The sequence below is a fragment of the Balaenoptera borealis genome (genome assembly GCF_965194805.1).
Source record: "Balaenoptera borealis genome assembly, chromosome: 9".
Lineage (NCBI taxonomy): Eukaryota > Metazoa > Chordata > Mammalia > Artiodactyla > Balaenopteridae > Balaenoptera > Balaenoptera borealis.
Window position 1 is genome coordinate 38,165,068 of NC_138873.1, and position 25,363 is coordinate 38,190,430.

A 25,363-nucleotide genomic window follows, 5' to 3' on the forward strand; every position below is an offset into this window, starting at 1 on the left:
AGTTCCCTTTTCTCAACACCCTCTCCAGCATTTATTGTTTCTAGATTTTTTGATGATGGCCATTCTGACTGGTGTGAGGTGATACCTCACTGTAGTTTTAATTGGCATTTCTCTAATGATTAGTGATGTTGAGCATCCTTTCATGTGTTTGTTGGCAATCTGTATATCTTCTTTGGAGAAATGTCTATTTAGCTCTTCTGTCCATTGCTGGATTGGGTTGTGTTTTTTTGATATTGAGCTGCATGAGCTGCTTGTATATTTTGGAGATTAATCCTTTGTCAGTTGCTTTGTTTGCAAATATTCTCTCACATTCTGAGGGTTGTCTTTTCGTCTTGTTCATGGTTTCATTTACTGTGCAAAAGCTTTTAAGTTTCATTAGGTCCCATTTGTTTATTTTTGTTTTTTTTCCATTTCTCTAGGAAGTGGGTCAAAAAAGGATCTTGCTGTGATTTATGTCAGAGTGTTCTGCCTATGTTCTCCTCTAAGAGTTTTAGAGTGTCTGGCCTTACATTTAGGTCTTTAATCCATTTTGAGTTTATTTTTGTATATGGTGTTAGGGAGTGTTCTAATTTCATTCTCTTACATGTAGCTGTCCAGTTTTTCCAGCACCATTTATCGAAGAGGTTGTCTTTTCTCCATTGTATATTCTTGCCTCCTTTATCAAAAATAAGGTGACCACATGTGCTTGGGTTCATCTATGGGCTTTCTATCCTGTTCCATTGATCTATATTTCTGTTTTTTGCCAGTACCATACTGTCTTGATTACTGTAGCTTTGTAGTATAGTCTGAAGGCTGGGAGCCTGATTCCTCCAGCTCCGTTTTTCTTTCTCAAGATTGCTTTGGCTATTCGGGGGATTTTGTGTTTCCATACAAACTGTGAGATTTGTTGTTCTAGTTCTGTGAAAGATGTCATTGGTAGTTTGATAGGTATTGCATTGAATCTGTAGATTGCTTTGGGTAGTATAGTCATTTTCACAATGTTGATTCTTCCAATCCAAGAACATGGTATATCTCTCCATCTGTTTGTATCATCTTTAATTTCTTCCATCAGTGTCTTATAGTTTTCTGCAAACAGGTCTTTTGTCTCCTTAGGTAGGTTTATCCCTAGGTATTTTATTCTTTTGGTTGCAATGGTAAATGGGAGTGTTTCCTTAATTTCTCTTTCAGAATTTTCATTATTAGTGTATAGGAATGCAAGAGATTCCTGTGCATTAGTTTTGTAGCCTGCTACTTTATCAAATTCATTGATTACCTCTAGTAGTTTTCTGGTAGCATCTTTCGGATTCTCTATGTATAGTATCATGTCATCTGCAAACAGTGACAGTTTTACTTCTTCTTTTCCGATTTGGATTCCTTTTATTTCTTTTTCTTCTCTGATTGCTGTGGCTAAAACTTCCAAAACTATGTTGAATAATAGTGGTGAGAGTGGGCAACCTTGTCTTGTTCCTGATCTTAGCGGAAATGGTTTCAGTTTTTCACCATTGAGAACGATGTTGGCTGTGGGTTTGTCATATATGGCCTTTATTATGTTGAGGTAAGTTCCCTCTGTGCCTACTTTCTGGAGGATTTATATCATAAATGGGTGATAAATTTTGTCAAAAGCTTTTTCTGCATCTATTGAGATGATCATATGGTTTTTGTCCTTCATTTTGTTAATATGGTGTATCACGTTGATTGATTTGCATATATTGAAGAATGCTTGCATTCCTGGGATAAACCTCACTTGATCATGGTGTATGATCTTTTTAATGTGCTGTTGGATTCTGTTTGCTAGTATTTTGTTGAGGATTTTTGCATCTATGTTCACCAGTGATATTGGTCTGTTGTCTTCTTTCCTTGTGACATCTTTGTCTGGTTTTGGTATCAGGGTGATGGTGGCCTTGTAGAATGAGTTTGGGAGTGTTCCTCCCTCTGCTGTATTTTGGAAGAGTTTGAGAAGGATAGGTGTTAGCTCTTCTCTCAATGTTTGATAGAATTCGCCTGTGAAGCCACCTGGTCCTGGGCTTTTGTTTGTTGGAAGATTTTTAATCACAGTCTCAATTTCAGTGCTTGTGATTGGTCTGTTCATATTTTCTATTTCTTCCTGGTCAGTCTTGGAAGGTTGTGCTTTTCTAAGAATTCTTCCATTTCTTCTAGGTTGTCCATTTTATTGGCATAGGGTTGCTTGTAGTAATCTCTCATGATCCTTTGTATTTCTGCAGTGTCAGTTGTTACTTCTCCTTTTTCATTTCTAATTCTATTGATGTGAGTCTTCTCCGTTTTTTTCTTGATGAATCTGGCTAATGGTTTGTCAACTTTGTTTATCTTCTCAAAGAACCAGCTTTTAGTTTTATTGATCTTTGCTATCAGTTCCTTCATTTCTTTTTCATTTATTTCTGATCTGAGCTTTATGATTTCTTTCCTTCTGCTAACTTTGGGGATTTTTTGTTCTTCTTTCTCTAATTGCTTTAGGTGTAGGTTAGGTTGTTTATTTGAGATGTTTTCTGTTTCTTAAGGTAGGATTGTATTGCTATAAACTTCCCTCTTGGAACTGCTTTTGATGAATCCCATAGGTTTTGGGTCATCGTGTTTTCATTGTCATTTGTTTCTAGGTGTTTTTTGATTTCCTCTTTGATTTCTTCAGTGATCTCTTGGTTATTTAGTAGTGTATTATTTAGCCTCCATGTGTTTGTATTTTTTACAGATTTTTTCCTGTAATTGTTATCCAGTCTCATAGCATTGTGGTCAGAATAGATACTTGATACGATTTCAATTTTCTTAAATTTACCAAGGGTTTCTTTGTGCCCCAAGCTATGATCTATCCTAGAGAATGTTCCATGAGCACTTGAGAAGAAAGTGTATTCTGTTGTTTTTGGATGGAATGTCCTATAAATATCAATTAAGTCCATCTTGTTTAATGTATCTTTTAAAGTTTGTGTTTCCTTATTTATTTTCACTTTGGATGATGTCCATTTCTGAAAGTGGGGTGTTAAAGTCCCCTACTATGATTGTGTTACTGTTGATATCCCCTTTTATGGCTGTTAGCATTTGCCTTATGTATTGAGGTGCTCCTATGTTGGGTGCATAAATATTTACAATTGTTATATCTTCTTCTTGGATTGATCCGTTGATCATTAGGTAGTGTGCTTCTTTTCTCTTGTAATAGTCTTTATTTTAAAGTCTATTTTGTCTGATATCAGAATTGCTACTCCAGCTTTCTTTTGATTTCCATTTGCATGGAATACCTTTTTCCATCCCCTCACTTTCAGTCTGTATGGGTCCCTAAGTCTGAAGTGGGTCTCTTGTAGACAGCATATATACGGGTCTTGTTTTTGTATCCATTCAGCCAGTCTATGTCTTTTGGTTAGAGCATTTAATCCATTTACATTTAAGGTAGTTATCAGTATGTATGTTCCTATTACCATTTTCTTAATTGTTTTGGGTTTGTTATTGTAGATCTTTTCCTTCACTTGTGTTTCCTGCCTAGAGAAGTTCCCAAGTTTGTGGATTTCATAATGATTTCCATTTAAACTCACACAAGTCTGTAATACTATATCAAAAGATCATTAAGCCATTAAGTTAAACATTGGATATTTACTGAAAGGGTCAGAGATTGATAAGGATTACTGCTAGTAACCTTTTCAAACCATAATGTATCAATTTCACATTACAGAACACACTTTAAATATCATTTATACATTGGAATAAGCTGAAAACACATAATCACTGTCTCCATGAATCACCACTTAGCCTCATTTCTAATTCTCCGATGCAGACAAAGGTTACTAGGCTACAGTCTTTGTTTTCTATTTGATAAGCATTAAGAGCTTAATTTTGAGGATTTCACTGATCTCTTATAAAAGGGCAGGCACAGACTGTTTTCTAAACAAGAGAGTAAAAACTGTGTTTTCATAACCACATCTATAAAGATTTCCTCTCCCATGAATGTGTTTAATATAAACTACAATTATAAAACCAAGAAGTTCTTATCTCTATATGTTACTACATAAATTCCATAAAACCCTTCCACATTTCCATGGCAACAGGGCATGCCATTCTTTCATTCATTCAAACAGCATTTATTCAGCTCCAATGATATGCAAGGATGATACCAGAACAGAGAATTTTAAAAAATGAATCAGAAACATATTAGAATATATATTATATTCAAATGTACTAGAACATACTAGAATAATTATATATATAATATATATTCTAGCAGGATGTTTTTGACTTAAAGAAATAACTATATATAAAGCTGACTTTGCCACGAAGAGAGCTTCCTTAATGGAGAGACAACTTTTTGATAAGCCCACAAAATTAACCTTAGGTGCATAATTCTAGGCACAAAGGCAAAGCTTCTAACTCTTCCAAAGAATCGGAAAACCCAGTTTAGGCTACTTGAAGGAGTCAAGGTAGGGTGAAGAGTGAAAGACTTACTTCTTTCCCTTACAGTGATGATTATACTCAACTTCAGCTCTACTGATTAAAAGGAAGTATTCTTCTGATTTCGTTCTCTACTGCAGGTAAGAAAATTCCACCCTTAACATCTTTCAGTGATAATTGGAGGATGTTGCAGAAAATACAGATCACACTGTATCATTGATCAGCACTGATCAGAACTCAGGAGAAACATTAGTACTCTGCCAAAGCAATTGACCTGCAAAGTAGGAGATCAAAAACTACCATTTAAATTCTGCCTAGGCAAATGACCTTGTTTAATGCGCAAGGAACGAGGAAAGAGCACTGAGAGAGCCTTATAAGAGCCCGGAGCCCCAGGAGTGTGTGGACATCACAGCAAATGTGCATCCGACACTGCAGTGAGATGAATGGGTTCCAAGGGGAACTTCTGGTCTTGGGGGCTGGTCAGTTAGTTCTCATACTCAAAGAAGCATCCGTATCCAAGCAGTAGCAGTTATTGAGGGTAGAACTACTTCAAATGGCAGGCCTTGATGGTCCTGAAGTAAACTGGACATTTTCTGAGATGCGAGAGCAATGAGAATGTAGTTCAGAATATCCCAACCCTTTGTCTGTGGAAACCCAGTTTTTTTATATTTGAGGAATTTTACTACGTTCTCTTGCAGGTGCCTTGGAACTTTGCTATGGTTGAAATGACTACTTTTGCTTTGCTTCTAAAGTAAATTTCATCATAAATGGTGTCTATTTAAAATACCTGGACATCTTGCGAAAGCCTACTATGTAATAAATGAGTTGTAACTCTGCTGGTTAATTATAAAGTGGAAAAAAAATCAGAATCTGAATGTTTTACAAGGAGCCTCTTCCTTTGTAATTCAAGATGCTAAGACTAAAAAATAAGTGATTTGCTAAAGATTATAGGTGACAGATAAAGGACAGAAAGCAGGGTGTTGATTGCCAATCCAAGTCTCTTTCTACCATCCCATGGCAAATCAGAGTTTTATGTCTAGAATATTTATCTAGATGATGAGCAGAGAACTAGTTATATTTCCTGACTTTTGCAGTAAACTATAAGCTGTCTTGTTTTCCATTTACCAGGGAAGTCAGAGCTTAATGATGTGTATGATCCACTGTTGTACAACACCCCAAAGGCACTGTCTTCAAGTGAAGGACAACTCATTCCTTCTTATATCATCAGTGCCTGATACAGTGTCCTGTACATCCTAGATACTCAAAATAGATTTGTCTGAGAGCTGAGCATTCAAAGAATATAAGACAATCTGCTAGAAATCTTCTTTAAACTCCATAGTATTTAAAAGACATAATTCTGAAGACATATGATCTCAGCTACCCTTTGGTTGTTTGGTCTGACAAGTGTTGTAGCATGTTCTAAGAAGTCTTATTTTAAATATTCTCAAAATGGATCTTGACTGCCAAAAGGCTCTAGAACACCTTGTACATTGTGAGTTTATAAGCAAAGTTGGATTTTTTTCACCTTTTTAAATGGGCTTTGGAATCTGTAGAAAATACAAATTTCAGACTAGTTGCTGTCATACAGGGTAGAATTTAGATGGTGGACAGCTGGAAAGGTTTCTAAATTAGCATGCCTTCAAATAAGTCTCCTTTAGTGATCTGACTAATATTGTAGTAGAGGTGGGTAAAAAACATTTTTCTATTAAAAATGTTTAATTCTTCATCAAAATAAGGGAATTATTATATGTGCTAAATACATCAAATTATTCTATTTGGAATTAACTTCATTTCACAGGCTTTTTTACCCATTCATCCAAACTGAATGAAAAATTCCCCTCAAAAGGAGAAGTCTAATTTGCATGGATATGATTACAAAACCTTTTTCAAAATACAGTTTTTCTAGCTTTCACTTGGACACTCTAGGTATTTCAGTTCATTTTAGAAGGTCATTCTGACTGAATAGTTTTTAAAAAGCTTAAAACTTTAGAAAATTGAGTATACAATTTATTCCTGTTAACTAGCTCTATACCATGCATAAGATTTCTGTGGACTAAAACTGCCAATTTCAGCTGCTTGTGAGCTTTAAGGTCTCAGAATTAGTGCAAGGCGTATAGCTGCACCAATAAATGAGCAGGGATAGACAAGCAGTAAATATACTCCTCAGAAATGGGTTTGTGGATTTTTTTTCCCTACCATGATTGAAGTGAATATTGAAACTAATTTACATTTCCCAAGTTATGTAAAGAGTAACATGAGGAATTATAAATTAACTGAGCTTATATTTTCTAACTAATGCAGTGATGTTTTGGAGCCCTGGGCAGCAAGCAACTGGGCCACCCACCAATTTGGTTCTGTTGTCATATGCTTTAGAGCTTTAGGAACCATATGTCCAGTCAGTAGAGGTATCACTATCTCTGCCAAGTGCCATCTTTATAAGTTTCTCTGAATATGCTCCTCTCTATTCTGACTTCCAACACTGGGGCCAACAACTTGGTGAGCAGGGGCTCACTGTGCTCCTGAGCTCATAAGTAAGGGTACAAGCATATACTGGGGGACAAGGGAAGTGCCCTTCTGTTTCAATTAACACACTGGCCCACTCTCACTAAGCCACAAGTGGATCGAAGCTTTCCTTTCTAGTTGTAAGCCCAATATAATCAAAGCAGTCCCTTTCATTACCATCATGGGATTTCCAAATAGCATTCACATGGTGAAAACAAAATTTCATTGATTCTAATTTATTTAGAATTGAGAAGTAGCAAGAATATATTTTTTCCTGTTTGCCCAAGTGAGGAAAAGCATGGACACCTTATTATTGCAGATGATTTAACCAACTAAAAAAAGAGCCAATATTCAGAACACAAATTAGTCTTTGGGGAATCATATTAATGAATACTTTCTGATAGATAAAAAGATAACTTAGTTTTACAAAATAAATGTATATACATATACACACACACTTATACTTCATATATTATACTTCAATGACTTGATCTTTATCCCAATTTGAAAGATTGTGAAAGTGATGAACGTATTCATATGTTGTTCTCTTTCCCTTTATATTCATTCTCCACATAGATCTGAGAGCCAACATTTCTTATTAATAGCCACAAAAATGTTATTTTATGTTGTCCAGTGGAAACAGTTTTTTTGCAAAAGTCAAATGAACAAACTCAAGTCACAAATACAGGGATTTTCAACCTTTGAACTGTAATAACATCTTCATTTAAGCTGGTATGAGACTAATCTATTTGAAATAATGTTTGCATTTCAAAGCAAGAAAGCAGTGCTAAAGTGTTGAATGATAACAAATCCAAAAAAATGTCAATAGAATAAAATTAACAAAATGTAAGTATTTGCATTTAGGTTGAGCAAACTCAATTTGGCCTCAAGTTTTCACCATTTCTGCTTATCCAACACAGTTTTAAAAGGCAGAAGTCTCCTTTATTGTTTCAGTTCCTATGCCCACAAGGCAGCGATGCTCTAACAATAGTATGAGATGATATGCAGATAATTACCATTAAAAGCATAAGCCATTCACAGTTGTTAATACTGACAGGAGTGGTGCTTACACTTATGAATCAAAGGCTAATGAAGGCACAATAGATACTGAAATAACAATAAACTAGAGTATGTTCTTATAACAGTAGCTCAATCAAAAATATATTCACATGACTTCCTGAAATGTGGCCTGTTAATGCACAATTACAAATTCACCTCCCAATTTGTGAACTATCCAAATGAATCAAAGTATACAAAATAGAGAACTGGAAATGGAATCCAGTAGTAGTGTTACAACAAAGAGTGTAAGGCCTTGAACATTAGAATCAGACTCTGGTTCTTGCTGCCACTAATTGCCTCTGTGACCTTGGACAAATGTAATAATAATAATAATGTTAATATTAATAATAGTTTCTATGGTAATTACTTACTTGCATTATATCATGTGATTTTCATCTCATTAAAATAAGTACCACTTTCATATCCTTTTTAGAGATGACAACACTGAGATTAGTGATGTTAATCAATTTGTTCCTGGTAACATGGATTTAAAGATTTAAACCCAGGAAGCTTAGCCCTGATAGATCCATGTGCTTAACCACAAATGCCATATAGGGAGTCCCACAGTCTCTATCTGAAAACAGCTACGTCATAGATGTCTGGGGAGCAGTCAATGATGTCATGAAGCAAAGCTTAGCACAGAATTTGATGATTGGTAAATATTATTATATTAGCATACATTTATAAATCAGAATAGTAATAAGTAATGATAAATCAGAAATCAACAAAGATCAAAATATCTACGATACAAAAATTATGTCTGAGATAATTCTGGCAAGGAGGAAATCGAGAAAACACTACATACAAAACCTATGAGCTGTAACTAAAGCAGTATACAGAAGAAAATTCATAGCCTTAAACACATTTTTAAACAAATAAGAATTAAAATAACTGTATAATGTATTCAACTTTGGAATTTTGAGAAGAACTACAAAATGAACTTCAGGAAAACAGAAGGACTATATAATAAATATAAAGGCAGAGAGTAAGAAATTAGAGAACTATAAAAAAAAAATCACCTTTGTGAATATTAATGAAATTCATAAATAAAATAGCAAATATACTCAACACAATATATTAAAAGAATAATAAAACATGATCAAGTGAAGCTCATTTAAGAATTTTAGGGATGATCCCCCAGTAGGAAATTTGTTAATAAATGACATGTATTTAGAGGTTAGCCCTCAGCTAGGTCCTGATAAAGAGAAAAAACAAACCTCTTTTAATGTAGGAAAAAATGCATACTTAATCCAGATCATAAACATATGTGTGCTATATGTGTTGGAGGGGAAGGTAAGGCTGGAGATGTATATATATGTGTTTTATATACTCAAAACAAAAGCCAGAGTCATGCCTTGTGAATAATAAGAAGCATTCCTATTACAGTAAGGATGTCCACTAATATCACAGTTGTTTAGGAAATATTGGTCATTGCAACTAGGCAACAGAAAGAAATAAAAGATAAAAAATAATGACAAACTTTTTTTTTTTGGCAGATAGTGAGTTAGGTCAATATAAAGGCTAAGAGAAAAAAATTGAAAACCTATTTTTAAAAAGATATAATTTCAGCAAAGCACAGGTTTTATAATTAACATGTAAAAAGCAATCACTTTCCTTAACTAAAGAGAAAAATTTTTCTCTTCTCTACAATTGCATGCTCAATTTCTGGAAGGCACTCAACATATATTAATTGAATAAATAAGTACATGAATAATTAAACATAAGCAAAACCAAAAAGTATGTCAATGATAGCAACCCCAAACAGAACATACATAGGATTAACTTAAGAAATCCATCTAGTCTATATGAAGATGTACAAGAACAACTGAATAAATGACCAATATTATAGATATATTTCATATAAATATATATACATACATGCAAACATATGAGCATATAATGCAGTGCCAGTAATCAAAGAGAAATTGTCTTTGGTTTTTTTCTGTAATTCCAAAAACACTTGAAACAGCCTTGATATTTGAAATAGAAGATTGTTGAGGGCTACTTGTCCTATCACATATTAGGTAATATTATAAAGCCACAATAATTAAAACAGTATGATCCTATGCTGCAATAGAACCTACATATTGCCCTATCTACAGAGATATCTCTAGGTGCTGGTATTTCAAAGTATTATTTTTTTATTTTATTGGTAATATTTAGCAACCTTGTTTGTATTTTTAAAATAAGCATGCATCAATACTTAAAAACTTTAACAGATGTTTACAAACTTATGAATGCCCTTTTTGTATAAGAAACAATATAAATGAGAATAAAAAGCCTCCCAACTCTTATTCATGACCATGAAAACTTGTCTGAGAGGAGACTTTGATTTCAACTTGTCAGAGTTGTCAGAGATCTCCTGAGACAGGGAAGACAGTGCTGGTTAAACACCCTGGATTCTAAGTGCAACAACTATAAAATATTGAACTCTTCTGTTCATTTGTTTTTGATGAAGCTAGAAAGTATCAATGTGTACACAGTCCTAAATAAAGGTGCCAAGATCTTATGTACTACCCATTAACATGAAACTTCCTGGGTGCATTTAAGTTATATATCAAGAGAAATTGCCTCTGAATCTATCCTCATCTAAGCCAGTTATGGCATAGGAACTATAAATGAAATTCATAGGTGTGTGTGTGTGTGTGTGTGTGTGTGTGTGAAGAGGAGGAGAGTGTGGGGAAGGAGGAGAGGAAAGAGGGAGAGTAGAAAATTCATTATCAATATGTTCTGGATTTTGGGTCCCGTGATTTTACCTCAAATCTTACAGTATAAAATATAAAGTTATTAAATTTGCCAATACTTAGATCCATCATTCTTGGGTCTCATATTTCCTTTTGAGAGTATGTAGTTTAAGTATCCTGGTCAGTTCCAGGTGGAAGCTAGTCTACAATGACCAAAAACCAGGTAAAAATGAAACTTCTCCATCAGCTGAACTGTGATCTATTTCACTAAAGTACCCACCATATTTCAGCCTCACCTAAATTAATGTGAAATTTGTGGTAAGCTTGGCTGATTAAGATCAAAAAGAAAAGAGATCTGTTAAAATCCCATTTTCACTGTCCTCAATTCAAGCAAGCACATGATTCTTGTTCCTTCAGGGGACACACTCAAAGAATCAGGCCTCACCAGACAACTCAGGGAAATCATATGACCCTGACTTTTACAAAATACTTTAAAGTACCTCCATATGATCCTTCTAACTTCTACTCAGTAGGGGACCTTTCATATACTGCCACGCTCCTTGAACACAGGGTTCATGCCAGTTGCTTCCCTTTGTTGTACTACCATTGTTCTTAGACCTTTAAGGTTTACTTTTGCTCCCATCACTCTAAAGGTATTTACTCATCTTATCATAATCCCAGAAAATTATAGAATTCCAAATCCCAGTTGACTATTCTAGTCTTTGGATAAATGTTACTATAGTGTGACATCCAAGGATCAACAAAGCCTTTAAGTAGGATCATGCAGTTTCCAAATCTGCCTCAAGATGCTATTTGGTGCACTCGGGAGGTAATACTGGTTTAATCTGATTACACTCCATGAGTATATGTAATGTGTTAGAATTTTTTTTCAGAAGGAGACAACTTCTAAGAAATCCCAAATTACACAAGTTTTCAGGAGCCAGTAACTATTGGGACTCAGAGAAAAAATGGCATCCATGAAATATTATGAAAGCAAAATTCACTGGTGCTAACTTATGACATTTGAGAAGAGAAAAACTATTGACTTATATTGTCACTGGAATGATTAACCTCCAAATTTTTCCATGTCAGAAGTCATTGAAAGAACCAAAAAAAAAAAAAAAAAATTAAGCCTCCTTCTTTAGGTAATAATACAGCAAAAAGTTTCCAAATTTCCTGAGTTTTGTGACTCTACTTATGTCATTCTGTGTCTCTCCCTGCTGATTATTTCTATGTGACTCTCTTCCATTGTATCAAGGGCTAAAGCTGCTCTTTTGCCTTTTGGAAGTGAGCACAGCCTCCCTCACCATCACCATGTGGGGGCACCTGTCCCTGCATGGCCGCAGGAGAGTTAACCAGCCCAGGTAGACAGGTCCACCCTAGGGAAGGGAGCATATTCTAGCTTGAAAGGACCAGACACAGGCTTGTCAATTCTAACCTGACTAGTGTTCTCTCAGGAATACTGAGCTGCAAGATAAGAACGAAGCTTTGATAATCCAAATGCACTTTGATAGAACATCAACTGAATTTAGCACCGAAGAGCAACATTTTTAAGGTTCTAAATTTTAGCTGGAGGCAGAGGGAATACCAGAAGGAAAATAAATGAAAGGGGCTCACCACTTCAAAAGCTAATCTTTGTAATGCTTTTATTAGCAATTTAAAAAAACCACATACACACTTTTGAAGTAGAAAAGAAATGATTTTGATGCCTGATTGCTCTGGGGTATAGTTTAACTTCCCAGTCTTTCAAAAACAGGCAAGGTCAGGAGTTTCTTTTACTGCTATTGAGCTTGTAAAATATTTTGTTGGTAAAGGAACCAAAATAGATATATACAAAAGAGATTAGTTGATGAACTGCTCATTTAGTTCCTGCAATAAAAGATAAGTATCCGTTGTATTCAGAGTGAAAAAGGTTCTTCTTTCTAAAGAAACTGCCCCCTTAGGCTGGATGTAAAGGCATATATTTTCACTTTTAAACAAACACTATAAAAATATTTGGACTAGACTGTAGAGAAGTTGCAGTGGGATTGGTAACTAGGAGAATCTACAATCAATCTCCCTTAAACCTAAGCAAGGGGGAGAGGGGAGGAAAACAAGTGAAAATACCGTTAGCTGAGTCTAATGGTAAAATAATATGTGTTTCAAACCAAACTACATAACTGAAAGGCCATGCAAGTTTGTAAACAGGAGGAAAACAGGTAAAGTCAAGATCATGTTTGCAACATCTATACTCTAAGAGATTTCCTACCTGAAGATCTGGCCTTGAGAAAACTCCTGCCTGCCAGATACAATGTGGGTTTTGTGGTTATCAGATCAATGATATAAGGATATAACATGTGGGCTGAGGTATAATAGAGAATTCCTAATTATACAGTATCCACATAATATCAGTCTTAAGAGACAATAACCATTATTTATTCTTTCAGTACCAAGTAATTCTAAGCTGTTTTTACATCATCACAAGGGCATGCTTTTCAAAATGCATTTCTAGCACCCTTGTTATTTTCCCTCCAATATTGCCATAACATACTCTTGGTTGACAAATTGCTTTTGGATTCTTGGCCTGTCCCTCTCTGCTATCACAAGGGGAACCCCACACATTATTTCCAATTCACAAGAAATACTAAAATACAGTGAGTTTCCAGTCTTGATAAACACCATCAAAGATATGGTCTTGAATTTCTTGTGCACAATGTTAAATAAAAATATTCTACTAGTTGCTTAAAAGTATGGCAGGGTTTGAATGGTGGCAAAAGGGATATGGGGCATTTGGGGCAGAAGCAGCATGAATCAACCACATAATTGAGAATGATAATAAGAACACTAGCTAGTAGTTATTAAGCACCTTTGTGTATCTGCCACTATTATTTAGACCAAGTCACAGATAAAGCAAAAGGACATATGGATGGAGCCCCTTGCACAGAACCACATAGTAAGTGGGGTGGCTAGAAAAGAGGAGCACACATATCTGAAGAAATAAGATACAGGGAAACTGGAGGAGAGCTAGGAGTTATTTTGAGGGGAGCTGATGCAGGGTCCCAAATACCAAGAGAAGATGAAGATCATACATACTTTTATTCTACAAGTATTAGAGATATTAAAGGTCTGCTTAAGCGAGCTGAGGAAACAGGTATTCCTCAAGACCAATTTGCTATAACTACAAAACATGCTATAATGTAATATCAGGGCTTTCTGAGTTCATGTGCAATGCTCTTAGACCCATAATGTAAACATTTAACTGTTTATGGTCAGATTATTGGTTTGGTTTGGGAAAGATCAAATCCTAATGTGTGAACAACCATTTTACAGCACTCTCTCACTTCAGGTTTTATTACTGTCTCTTTTTCTTGCATTTCTGTAGATCTGAATCATAAAGATTTGTGATAATACATTACAAGATGTTCATCTTTATGTATTTGCCATTACTATTGGGAGTCCAATCATGCTATCAGAAAGTCAGCTTTTCTCGGAGAAAATACATTGGATATAGACTCTCCCAGGCCTCTCTCTAAACAGCAGTGATTAGAAAAAGGGGCCCTGAGAATGTGAATGTGGCGGACTTTAACACAAACCCTCAAACAACTACTAGAAAACTCAAATCATCATATGATAATGGGTCAGTAATACCATTATCAAAAAAGAATACATAATACATGCTGTTAATTATCAAAACACAAATCTCAAACTCCAGTTGTGAAAAAAATATTTTCCTTTTGGATTGTAAGCATAATACTCTTTACCTTGAGAAATATTTTTATTACTACTATATCAACAGAGAGCCATATGTAATTAAACTAGAAAAATATGTTCTTACCCATTAATATTACTTTTAGAAATTCCACAACAGCCATTAGACAATCAAAAGTAGCAATGCTTGACTCAGGAAACGTGTCTTTGATATGCAAACTAACCAACAGAGAACCATACCTCCTCTGTTCCCTGTACCCTAGGAGGCAATATTCCTTTGTCTTAATCATCCCAGGGCTAGGCACTAAGCAACTAGGGAACACCCTTATATTACTGAAATTATTCAAACAAGCCAATCCTTACTTACCCTGCCCTGTCTTACCTTTCCTGCGTAAACGCTAATAGAGGCTCTAGCCTAAACCTATTGCTTTATCGGTTTCTGCTTCCTGACCAAAACCTGGTGTTCCTCCTGTGACCCTGCGCTTGAAGCTGTGCCTCTTGTTTCTAGGGCAACTATGAGTCACGTTAAAAGTTACTTTCAATGCAAAAAAAAAAAAATAGCAATGCTAAAGCCATTTTACAAGAAGACTATGCATTCACAGTTGCATTATTCCTGTTTCCCTGACAACCTGCCAGCATTCATGACCCAACCAAATTCCCAACAGTGTTACAGAACAGGCTTTTAATAATGCAAAGGGCTTTCTTTCTTCTGATGCGATGATGTTTTCCTAGTGAAAATGGAATCAGCCATTAACAATCTGTTCATCAGTTTTCCTTTCAATGTTCCAAATGTGATTTAACCTTTGTTAACCAATTCTAAGATTATTTTACACTGGATGCTAGTTAGGAAGTACATTTATAACCGTGATACAATTGATGTCCAACGGCTCTGAATAAGCAGCTGCTTAAAACACAATGGTTGGCCTTCTTCCACCTACTTGTATATCACTAATTTATTTTAAATATCTTTTAAGTGTTATAACTAACATGAGAAGGGCAAAATAATCTTTACTGAGATATGTTCTAACAGGTTTTTCAAAACTTAACTGGTTTTTACATAATCATTGAAGTTATCTCAAGGCATTGATGTGACACATTTAACTCTACATAATAGAACACTCAACTTCATCCTTTTTCAAGTCCCTGAAACCAGACAGTATGCTACACCTGCATACTTGTAAATGGCTAATGCTGCAGGTGATTTCCAATGTTTGTTTTTTAATTTTTTATATTGTGAATCACTTCCCTCTTTATTCTCTACATTTTTGATAAAAGAATGAGAAACATGCTTTCCTTTGACACAGCATTTTATATTAAAGAGTGTCTATCATGCCAGCAATAGGCAGTGGTTCAGTTTACTAAAACATGTAGGCTGTGTGTTGTTAATCAATGACATTTTATTGATTTTTTTTCTAGAGAAAAAACTAACACAAAGTATTATGTACAAAAATAGGGCACTAGGCAAACAGTCATTACCTGAAAGGAAGTATTTTTATACTATTGCTGCATAACCTTCATTGGTTTGTAGCCATGACAATACAGTGAAGGAATAGCTAAACAGACATGTTTCAGAAAAAACAATCTTGCCTTTGAGTGTTCTATTATTTTATAAGATTTTATTATTTTTTAATTGGGAAAATCAAATGATGTTAAAAATGTTGTTATTTCACTATTACACCAATATGGCAACACTGATCATTTTTATATTGCTGTGTAGTCCCCACCCTTAAATTTAAAAAATAGTGCCTTTCACCCTAGGCTTTTAATGAAGGCTCCAAAATGAATGATTTATTTACCTACCTACCTACTTTATCAAATAGTAAAAATGACAACAACAAACTAAAGGTATATAAGAAGATACTACTGTCAGTAGATGAAATTTTAGAACTCGAGGCAGATAATCATCAATCTCTTCCTAAAGACTCTTAAAAAGATGGGATCAACACTCTATTTAGGCAGATTAGTGAAGATCATAGTGGAATGATTACTTCCTGGCTCTCTCTTGTTGTACTGAAACATATCTATCAGTATAGTCATACGGGTCACCTAGAATCCTAAATATTTGGCATTATATTTGTGCTTCATGAGTCTTTGTCACTATCTTTAAATCCATCCACAGCTACCTCCGTACCACCTCCACCCTCACCATGACCCTCAGACATAGTGCAGCTTCGTCTTTTGTTTTTGTTTCTTCCAGAAGATAATTGTAAAAGTGCTGGTTCCTTTCATTCTGGCCCTCCCTCTGTCAGCTCTGTCACCACACACGCTAGAGAACCTGGCTGGTTCCTCTTGAGGAATAAGAGCCACCCAACTAGAAACAGTGCAAGAATCATTGTGTGGTTAACAGTCAAGGAAAGGGAACAGGGGGCTCTTCTCCATTTTGGGTCCCAGTAGCATTGACCTCCACTTCAGTTTAGTTGAACAAAGATTTATTGAACACTTACTAAGTTGGCTCTAAAGGTACAGAACAACAGGAGAATATGTCCGTGCACTCCAGGGACATCCTGTATAATATGTGTGAAGCTGTCTGCCCTAAAGCTAATTCTCACAGCTAACAGAGTTATACTTCAGTTGGCATCCCATCTTGAGATCAGTTTCTAAAGAAAGCACACTTGGTACACAAAGACAAAATTATCCTTGTAAATTCCTTAAATCGTCCACGAAATCCAGTATACAACATCTTGCACACCATCACTGTCCTAATGATTTTGCATTCAACATTTTGAGAACCGCTGAGTAAGACCAGGAAGCAACGAAAACAAGTTTTGTGAAAACAACTGGACCGTCAGCAGTCTCTTAATATTAAATTATTAAATGAATGGGGAGACAGATTTTAAAGGATCCCTATTTGCCTGCATGTTTGATCAATTCTACTTTAATATAAAAATCTCATTTCTTTAAACAAAGGTTGATTTTGTTTTTCTGAGGTTTCAAATATGACAATATATCTAAAAGCATCTAAGTTAAGATCTGGCACACAGTATGTACCAACAAATGTTTGCTGGCTGTGAACTAAATCTTTATTTGATCTACAACTTTGAAAAATATGAAGAACTGGCCATGTGCTTCCCTGTCTTTCCAAACTGGTGTCACTTACTGTGACTCCACGTACTAACCATCACTCTCTCAGGCTCTTGAGCACTGGATAAGACAGGTCAGGTCCCATTTCACCCCTCACTGGGGGTTAGATTCTAAAATTGGCACCTTAACTTACATGTGAGTATGATACAACCAACTGTGAACAAAAAAAAAAAAAAAAAAAAAGCCAGGTTCAGAGGTTCAGAGAAGATGATTTTATTAGGTTAGACTGAGACCTCAGAGAAGGCTTCATAGAGCTGATGAGGCATATATAGAATCGTAGAAGATGTATTAAGTCAGATTGGCCAAATAGGACAGGGCGTTCTAGATAAGGTACAGTTAGGTAAGAATTGGATCATGAGGGGCTTTTTGTTCTATGCTAAGGAGATTGGCCTTTATTTTATATGTATTGGGGAGGAACTTAAAGATTTTAATTAGGTGAATGTCATGGTTGTATTTTCATTTCAGATATATTTTTCTTTACCTGAAGTGAGATGTGTAAGGGCAATAGAATGAGAAGTTAAGAGACTAGTTAGGAGGTTATAAACCTTGACAGGGCAGTGGGGACAAGAAATGGAAAGGGGCAACAGAGTGAAGCTCTGGAGCTCATCTGAAAATTGACAGCTGATTCAGTTGAGGTGAAGATGTGTGAGAGTGATGGCCAATGCCTGTCTCCTGCAAACCAGGAGGATTTGACTGGATGAGGATGGGATTCTCTGAAAGGCAGACTAGAGGAGGGATAAATGTCACAGGAGTTTCCTGCGGGTTATCTGAGAAGATATGGCCACCAGGAACTTTGACATACAAGACTAAATAAATGTCACAGAGGAGGCTAAGGTAGGGGGTATAGACTTAAGAGTCTTCAAACTCTGAGTAATAATGAAAACAGAGATTGACAGACATCCAGAAAGTGAGATCCACAGTGGGTCAAAGGCTTCCCAGAGAAACAACTTTAAGGAGTGGGCAGCTCATAAGTCGTCAGAAGAGAAGCAAGAAGAGAAACAGAAAGGACGGTAGGAGGGAGCTGAAGAAGAGAGTTTCATGGACAAATGCAGTGGCAGAAAGATAAGAGCTGAATGGCAGGATGGCCTCAGGTTGACCTGAAACCGCAGCACAGTTGCACTAGGGCACTGGACACAGAAGGTGGGCCACACTGGCCCAAGCAGTGAGTATGAAGTGAGGAGGCTGGGAGAGCTAGTGTAGATGCTCCTTCAAGCAGCTGAGTTAAGGAAGGGAGAGATTAATGGACAGTATCCAAAGTGCAAGGGTGCTCAAGGTTTAGTTTTGTTTCAGGATGAGAACGTTTAACATGTTTACAGAAAAGAGACACAAAACAGACTTTTCTGATCAGTAGTGCAACACTGATCAGTAGTGACTGTCTGAACACAAGGTCAAGAACAACTGTGACACCTGTATGGTTCAGGGGGAAAGAAAGCAGTGACTAATGATGAGTGCCTGCTACAAGCAGGAGAGGGGGGTAGTGGCATAGATGCCCTGATTTGCCCTTCCTTTACAAGCTTACTCCAAATGACTAGGGTTATTCACAGATGAGATGCACTTTGTACATACTGGTAAATGTTACAGTTTTCTAATTATAAAGGGAAAGGGAAGAAAAAGGTAGTCTTTGTAAGGAGTTACTGGGAACAATCAACCGAGTTACTGTAGAAATAAGCTTCCCTAGGATCCACTAAATTGGTTACGAGAATGTTAGAGAAACACAAACATGAAGGCATTATTTTCCCAATTAACAATGCATTTGAGGGACTGACCCAAAAAAAAAAAAAAGGTAAAATGAAAAAAAGATGACACTTTTATATGTTGCTTTGTATCTTGACTTTGTGGCTAAGAACCTGGGGAGAGGGTTCTCTTTGCTGTGTGTCATCACCGTTTCCCCAGAGCTGTGAATACTTTGGGTTGAGACAAGAACAGATCTTCAGGTATCACAGACCTGAATCTCCGATTGCATCTATTGCATGCCCTAGCCAATCAATACTTCTTAGGATCTGTGAGGCAAGCACAGGAAAAAATAATGTCTACCTCAAATCCTTAACCTCAGAAACAAACAGAAGAGAGAGAGAAAAATGGGTGTTAGTAAGTTGGAAACAAAATCCCTACCAAAAAATTGGCCTTGGATTAGTTAAAGCAAAACCCATTTCCCGTACTCTAGATCTTCTATACACACAGATTCAAGACAGCTTATCCTGAACACGGGCCATTTAGAAAATGGATGTATACCAGTAATGAATCATAAAATATACTTGAGTAATTAAAATAGGAACAGCACTATGTTGAAATGGCAGAGTTGTGATTTTTTTAAAATGTTCATAGTTATCGTCCAATAATCATGTATAACATCACATAAACAATTGATCATCTTAAAGCCTGTTTTTTCTAAAATTGATCATTTGAGTATAAAAATAAGTCAATGAGTGTATATTAAACAAGTCCATATGTTATTCATATATCTCCTTGCATTAATTTGTTAAATGTTTAATTTTTCCTCTTCCTTATTTTTAAAAGATGCACTCTACAGCACGAGAGGACTTGTTTCTACTATGCAACATAGTAGTGGGAGACGCCCACGTTCAGTAGGTGGGTTTTCTACGGTTCACTCTGTGCATTCTAATTCATTGCATATCATTTTATAAAAGCCACACAATAGTGTTAAAATGTAAGGGATCTACATGTATAAACTATCATATCTAGTAAACTTTTTGAGGGCTACCCTGATAAGCTTGATTTAATATACATATTAAATGATGTATTTATTACTTCCTGAATCAGGGGAATATAACCTACTGACTGAAACAATTGATACATCATGCTAAAAAAAAAAAAAAATCAAAACTGGAAACTCGTCTCTTACACCAAAAGTAACCTGGACAGTGTCTGAGTGCAGGACATAGTTTCTCTCATCACCAAATCATCACTATCCCATTTTTAAAAACTAATTGTATACCATAATCTCATTTTTTTAAAAATCTTTATTGGAGTATAATTGCTTTACAATGGTGTGTTAGTTTCTGCTGTACAATAAAGTGAAACAGATATACGTATACATATATCCCCATAACCCCTCCCTTTGGCATCTCCTTCCCACCCTCCCTATCCCATCCCTCTAGGTGGTCACAAAGCACTGAGCTGATCTCCCTGTGCTATGCAACTGCTTCTCACTAGCTAGCTATTTTACATTTGGTAGTGTATATATGTCCATGCTACTCTCTCACTTCCTCCTAGCTTACCCATCCCCTCCCCATGTCCTCAAGTCCATTCTCTACGTCTGCGTCTTTTTCTTCAGAACCATTTTTTTTTTTTTTTTGGTTTCCATATATATGTGTTAGCATATGGTATTTCCTTTTCTCTTTCTGACTTACTTCACTCTGTATGACAGACTCTAGGTCCATCCACCTCACTACAAATAACTCAATTTTGTTTCCTTTTATGGCTGAGTAATATTCTGTTGTATATATGTGCCATATTTTCTTTATCCATTCATCTGTCGATGGACACTTAGGTTGCTTCCATGTCCTGGCTACTATAAATAGTGCTGCAATGAACACTGTGGTACATGACTCTATTTGAATTATGGTTTTCTCAGGGTATATGCCCAGTAGTGGGATTGCTGGGTCGTATGGTAGTTCTATTTTTAGTTTCTTAAGGAACCTCCATACTGTTCTCCATAGTGGCTGTATCAATTTACATTCCACCAACACTGCAAGAGGGTTCCCTTTTCTCCACACCCTCTCCATCATTTATTGTTTGATGATGGCAATTCTGACTAGTGCGAGGGGATACCTCATTGTAATTTTGATTTGCATTTCTCTAATGATTAGTGATGTTGCGCATCCTTTCATGTGTCTGTTGGCAATCTATATATCTTCTTTGGAGAAATGTCTATTTAGGTCTTCTGCCCATTTTTGGATTGGGTTGTTTGTTGTTTGGATATTGAGCTGCATGAGCTGCTTGTATATTTTAGAGACTAATCCTTTGTCAGTTTCTTTGTTTGAAAATGTTTTCTCCCATTCTGAGGGTTGTCTTTTCCTCTTGTTTATAGTTCACTGTGCAAAAGCTTTTAAGTTTCATTAGGTCCCAGTTGTTTATTTTGGTTTTTATTTCCCTTTCTCTAGGAGGTGGGTCAAAAAGGATCTTGCTGTGATTTATGTCATAGTGTGTTCTGCCTATGTTTTCCTCTAAGAATTTTATAGTGTCTGGCCTTACATTTAGGTCTTTAATCCATTTTGAGTTTATTTTTGTGTATGGTGTGGTGTTAGGGAGTGTTCTAATTTCATTATCTTACATGTAGCTGTCCAGTTTCCCCAGCACCACTTATTGAAGAGGCTGTCTCTTCTCCATTGTATATTCTTGCCTCCTTTATCAGAGATAAGGTAACCACAGGTGTGTGGGTTTATCTCTGAGCTTTCTATCCTCTTCCATTGATCTATATTTCTGTTTTTGTGCCAGTACCATACTGTCTTCATTACTGTAGCTTTGTAGTATAGTTTGAAGTCAGGGGACCTGATTCTGATGAACATAGGTGCAAAAATCCTCAACAAGATACTAACAAACAGAATCCAACAGCACATTAAAAGGATCATACACCATGATCAAGTGGGGTTTATCCCAGGAATGCAAGGATTCTTCAATATATGCAAATCAATCATTGTGATACACCATATTAACAAACTGAAGGAGAAAAACCATATAATCATCTCAATAGATGCAGAGAAAGCTTTCGACAAAATTTATCACCCATTTATGATAAAAACCCTCCAGAAAGTAGGCATAGAGGGAACTTACCTCAACATAATAAAGGCCATATATGACAAACCCACAGCCAACATCGTTCTCAATGGTGAAAAACTGAAACCATTTCCACTAAGATCAGGAACAAGACAAGGTTGCCCACTCTCACCACTATTATTCAACATAGTTTTGGAAGTTTCAGCCACCACAATCAGAGAAGAAAAAGAAATAAAAGGAATCCAAATCGGAAAAGAAGAAGTAAAACTGTCACTGTTTGCAGATGACATGATACTACAGATAGAGAATCCTAAAGATGCTACCAGAAAACTCCTAGAGCTAATCAATGAATTTGGTAAAGTAGCAGGATACAAAATTAATGCACAGAAATCTCTTGCATTCCTATACATTAATGATGAAAAATCTGAAAGAGAAATTATGGAAACACTCTCATTTACCACTGCAACAAAAAATAATAAAATACCTAGGAATAAACCTACCTTAGGAGACAAAAGACCTGTATGCAGAAAACTATAAGACATTGATGAAGGAAATTAAAGATGATACAAACAGATAGAGAGACATACCATCTTCTTGGATTGGAAGTATCAACATTGTGAAAATGACTATACTACCCAAAGCAATCTACAGATTCAATGCAATCCCTATCAGACTACCAATGGCATTTTTCACAGAACTACAACAACAAATCTCACAATTTGTATGGAAACACAAAAGACCCCAAATAGCCAAAGCAATCTTGAGAAAGAAAAACGGAGCTGGAGGAATCAGGCTCCCTGACTTCAGACTATACTACATAATCTCATTTTTATTTTTTAATTTGAAACATATTTTAATTGTTTCCTAACAATTCTTAATGATATCATACTGTGTTCTACTGCATCCCTAAACATTAATTTCAGATCGCTTTTCTGTATCAATTCTTTCCTCTCCTTATCTCATGCGGTACTCTATTAATAGAGGTTGCTTCTAAACTCTAGAAACCACATTTGTTCACTTTTCTCAATAATGCCTAGCCCAAATCCCTTAACTATTTGGCTTTACATCCTGGAACTTCTCACTTTCAAAACTGTGATTTAAACATATAAGTATCTTTTTTGAGCCACACAGTGCTTGGCAAAATGGTATTTTAGCAGAGGTAATGAAGAAAATGTAAAGTTAATCTATCCTGCAACAATGAGAAAATCTCTAGAATCTCAAATTCTTTTAAGTATATTTTTACTGATAACACCAACAATCTTAAATAACATAACAATGATGTGTTATTAACATCAATAAGTTAACATTTCAGAGATATATATGTTGCCATAAAAATGAACACAGTACTTTTTCAAAAAAAAGTTAAGGCGCAGAGTAAGAGGATTTAGCAGCTGCAAGGAGGAAGGGGATTACCAAATCAATAAAGTAGAATATGCAGGATGCCAACAAACTGGGAAAAGTGTGAACTGAAGGAGTCTTTAGGAAAAGGTGAGCCATAGAGGAGAGATAGGAAAGCAAGCGATCATACTATCATTTGGCATATAGTTATGTATGTGCGTATGCATGTATACACACATGCAGGTTACATGATATACACACATCATATAATACACATGTATATGTACTATATATTATACACATACATCACACACACGTAATACATACACACTTTACATGATACACATACATAAATATATATATACAAGCGTGTGTATACATACACATATATTTTAGCTAAAAAATTACAAACACACACGTTTGTATGTTTGGGCAGCAGAGCCCATACAGCTGCAGCAGGTATAATAAATGTGACTGTGTGTTTCCCTTATAAACTTGCCTGCCCTACAAACCTCCCCACTGCTTCCAGGAATTCATGCAAGGCACTCAACCTCTGAAGACTGTGGGAGGGCAAGGGAAAGAAAGGATGGGCAAATTAGCTATAATTGGATCTTATTAACTTAGTCATTTAAATTGCTAATCTGTTCCCAAGTAGGCTCATTTGTAGATAACTCATCTTTAGCTGACCGAACTTGGCTTTTCTAACCCGTGCTTTTAATCGGAAAAGGAGAATAAGTTGTCATTTATCCTCATTTTACTTCATTTCAAAAATAAATAAATGGTCAAAAATGTCAAAAACCACTAGAATTTGGAACTCAATTTTTTTTTAATATCTACACAGTTAAGGAGTATGATCATGAAATGACTAGATTTTACATGTGTTCAATTAACTTCGAGTCTCATGTAAACCTAGATGACGTAATTAAAGGCAGTAAAAAATGGGGGGAGGGAGGGAATTCCTGAATTAATTTCTCAGCAAAGGCATACAAAATATGCTTTTATAGCAAAACTATAAGGCAAAAAAATGTAAAATTTTTTTCTTTTTAAAACAAATCTTCATATCATTTCAACACATATTCAAATGCCAAATCATTATGTTGTGCACCTGAAACTAATATGCTGTATATCAATTATACTTCAGTTAAAAAAATAAACCTTTATGTGATTCAAAATTCCATAGAAAATGTAAACTAAGTGAGTATACAACTTGCATTTCTTTCTGGGTCACTTTTAGAAGAGAAAATTGCTGATGATTTGAGAGGATAATACTCACAGCATATAATATTGATTTATTAAGAAATGTAATATGGGAAATTTATGTTATACAAATTGAAATGACATAAAATATATAATTTGGACTAGACTTTAAGCTTATGAGAGGAAACATTGTTTTTGTTTTTGTTTTTTTAATGCCTTATCTTCAGGACTTAAACTGTATCCAGAATATAGTAGGTGCTCAACAAATACTGGCTGAATGAATACACTTAATTCGTTAACTCATTTAATAGCCAATACAAGATAAATGTTTTTATGTTGGTTCTTATTTTCCTTCAAAAGATTAAATACTGACTTTACATAACAATATAATATATACCAAATCCTATCCTGAAACATATAGAAGTTGGGGCAGGAAACTCAGTTTTTATGTTACTTCTATTTTAGCCTATTCTGAAGATGCAAACACACAAAAGTTAGGACACCAGGGAGAGTTGTCCCTGATCTCCAGTTCTGGATAACTTACACAGGGAGAAATGATGTTAAGAGAATGGATCCAATAAAAGTTTCAAAATTCTATTCTAATATTGATATGCAAAGGACACTGAGCAATGATATAATATCCATTAATTTTGGCAGGAAGAATATTTCTCCTTCACCAAGAGTGAGTGACCCATTTTCACACTGGCTTTTGC

At 35.6% G+C, this 25,363-nt stretch overlaps 1 protein-coding gene across 10 annotated transcripts in view; it reads right to left on the reverse strand.

Annotated features, from left to right (window-relative positions):
* NKAIN2 (sodium/potassium transporting ATPase interacting 2) overlaps positions 1 to 25,363 on the reverse strand; it is a gene marked incomplete at its 3' end in the record, with an annotated part of 1,018,208 nt that overhangs the window by 762,380 nt on the left and 230,465 nt on the right. The gene's annotated exons all lie outside the window — the stretch shown is intronic.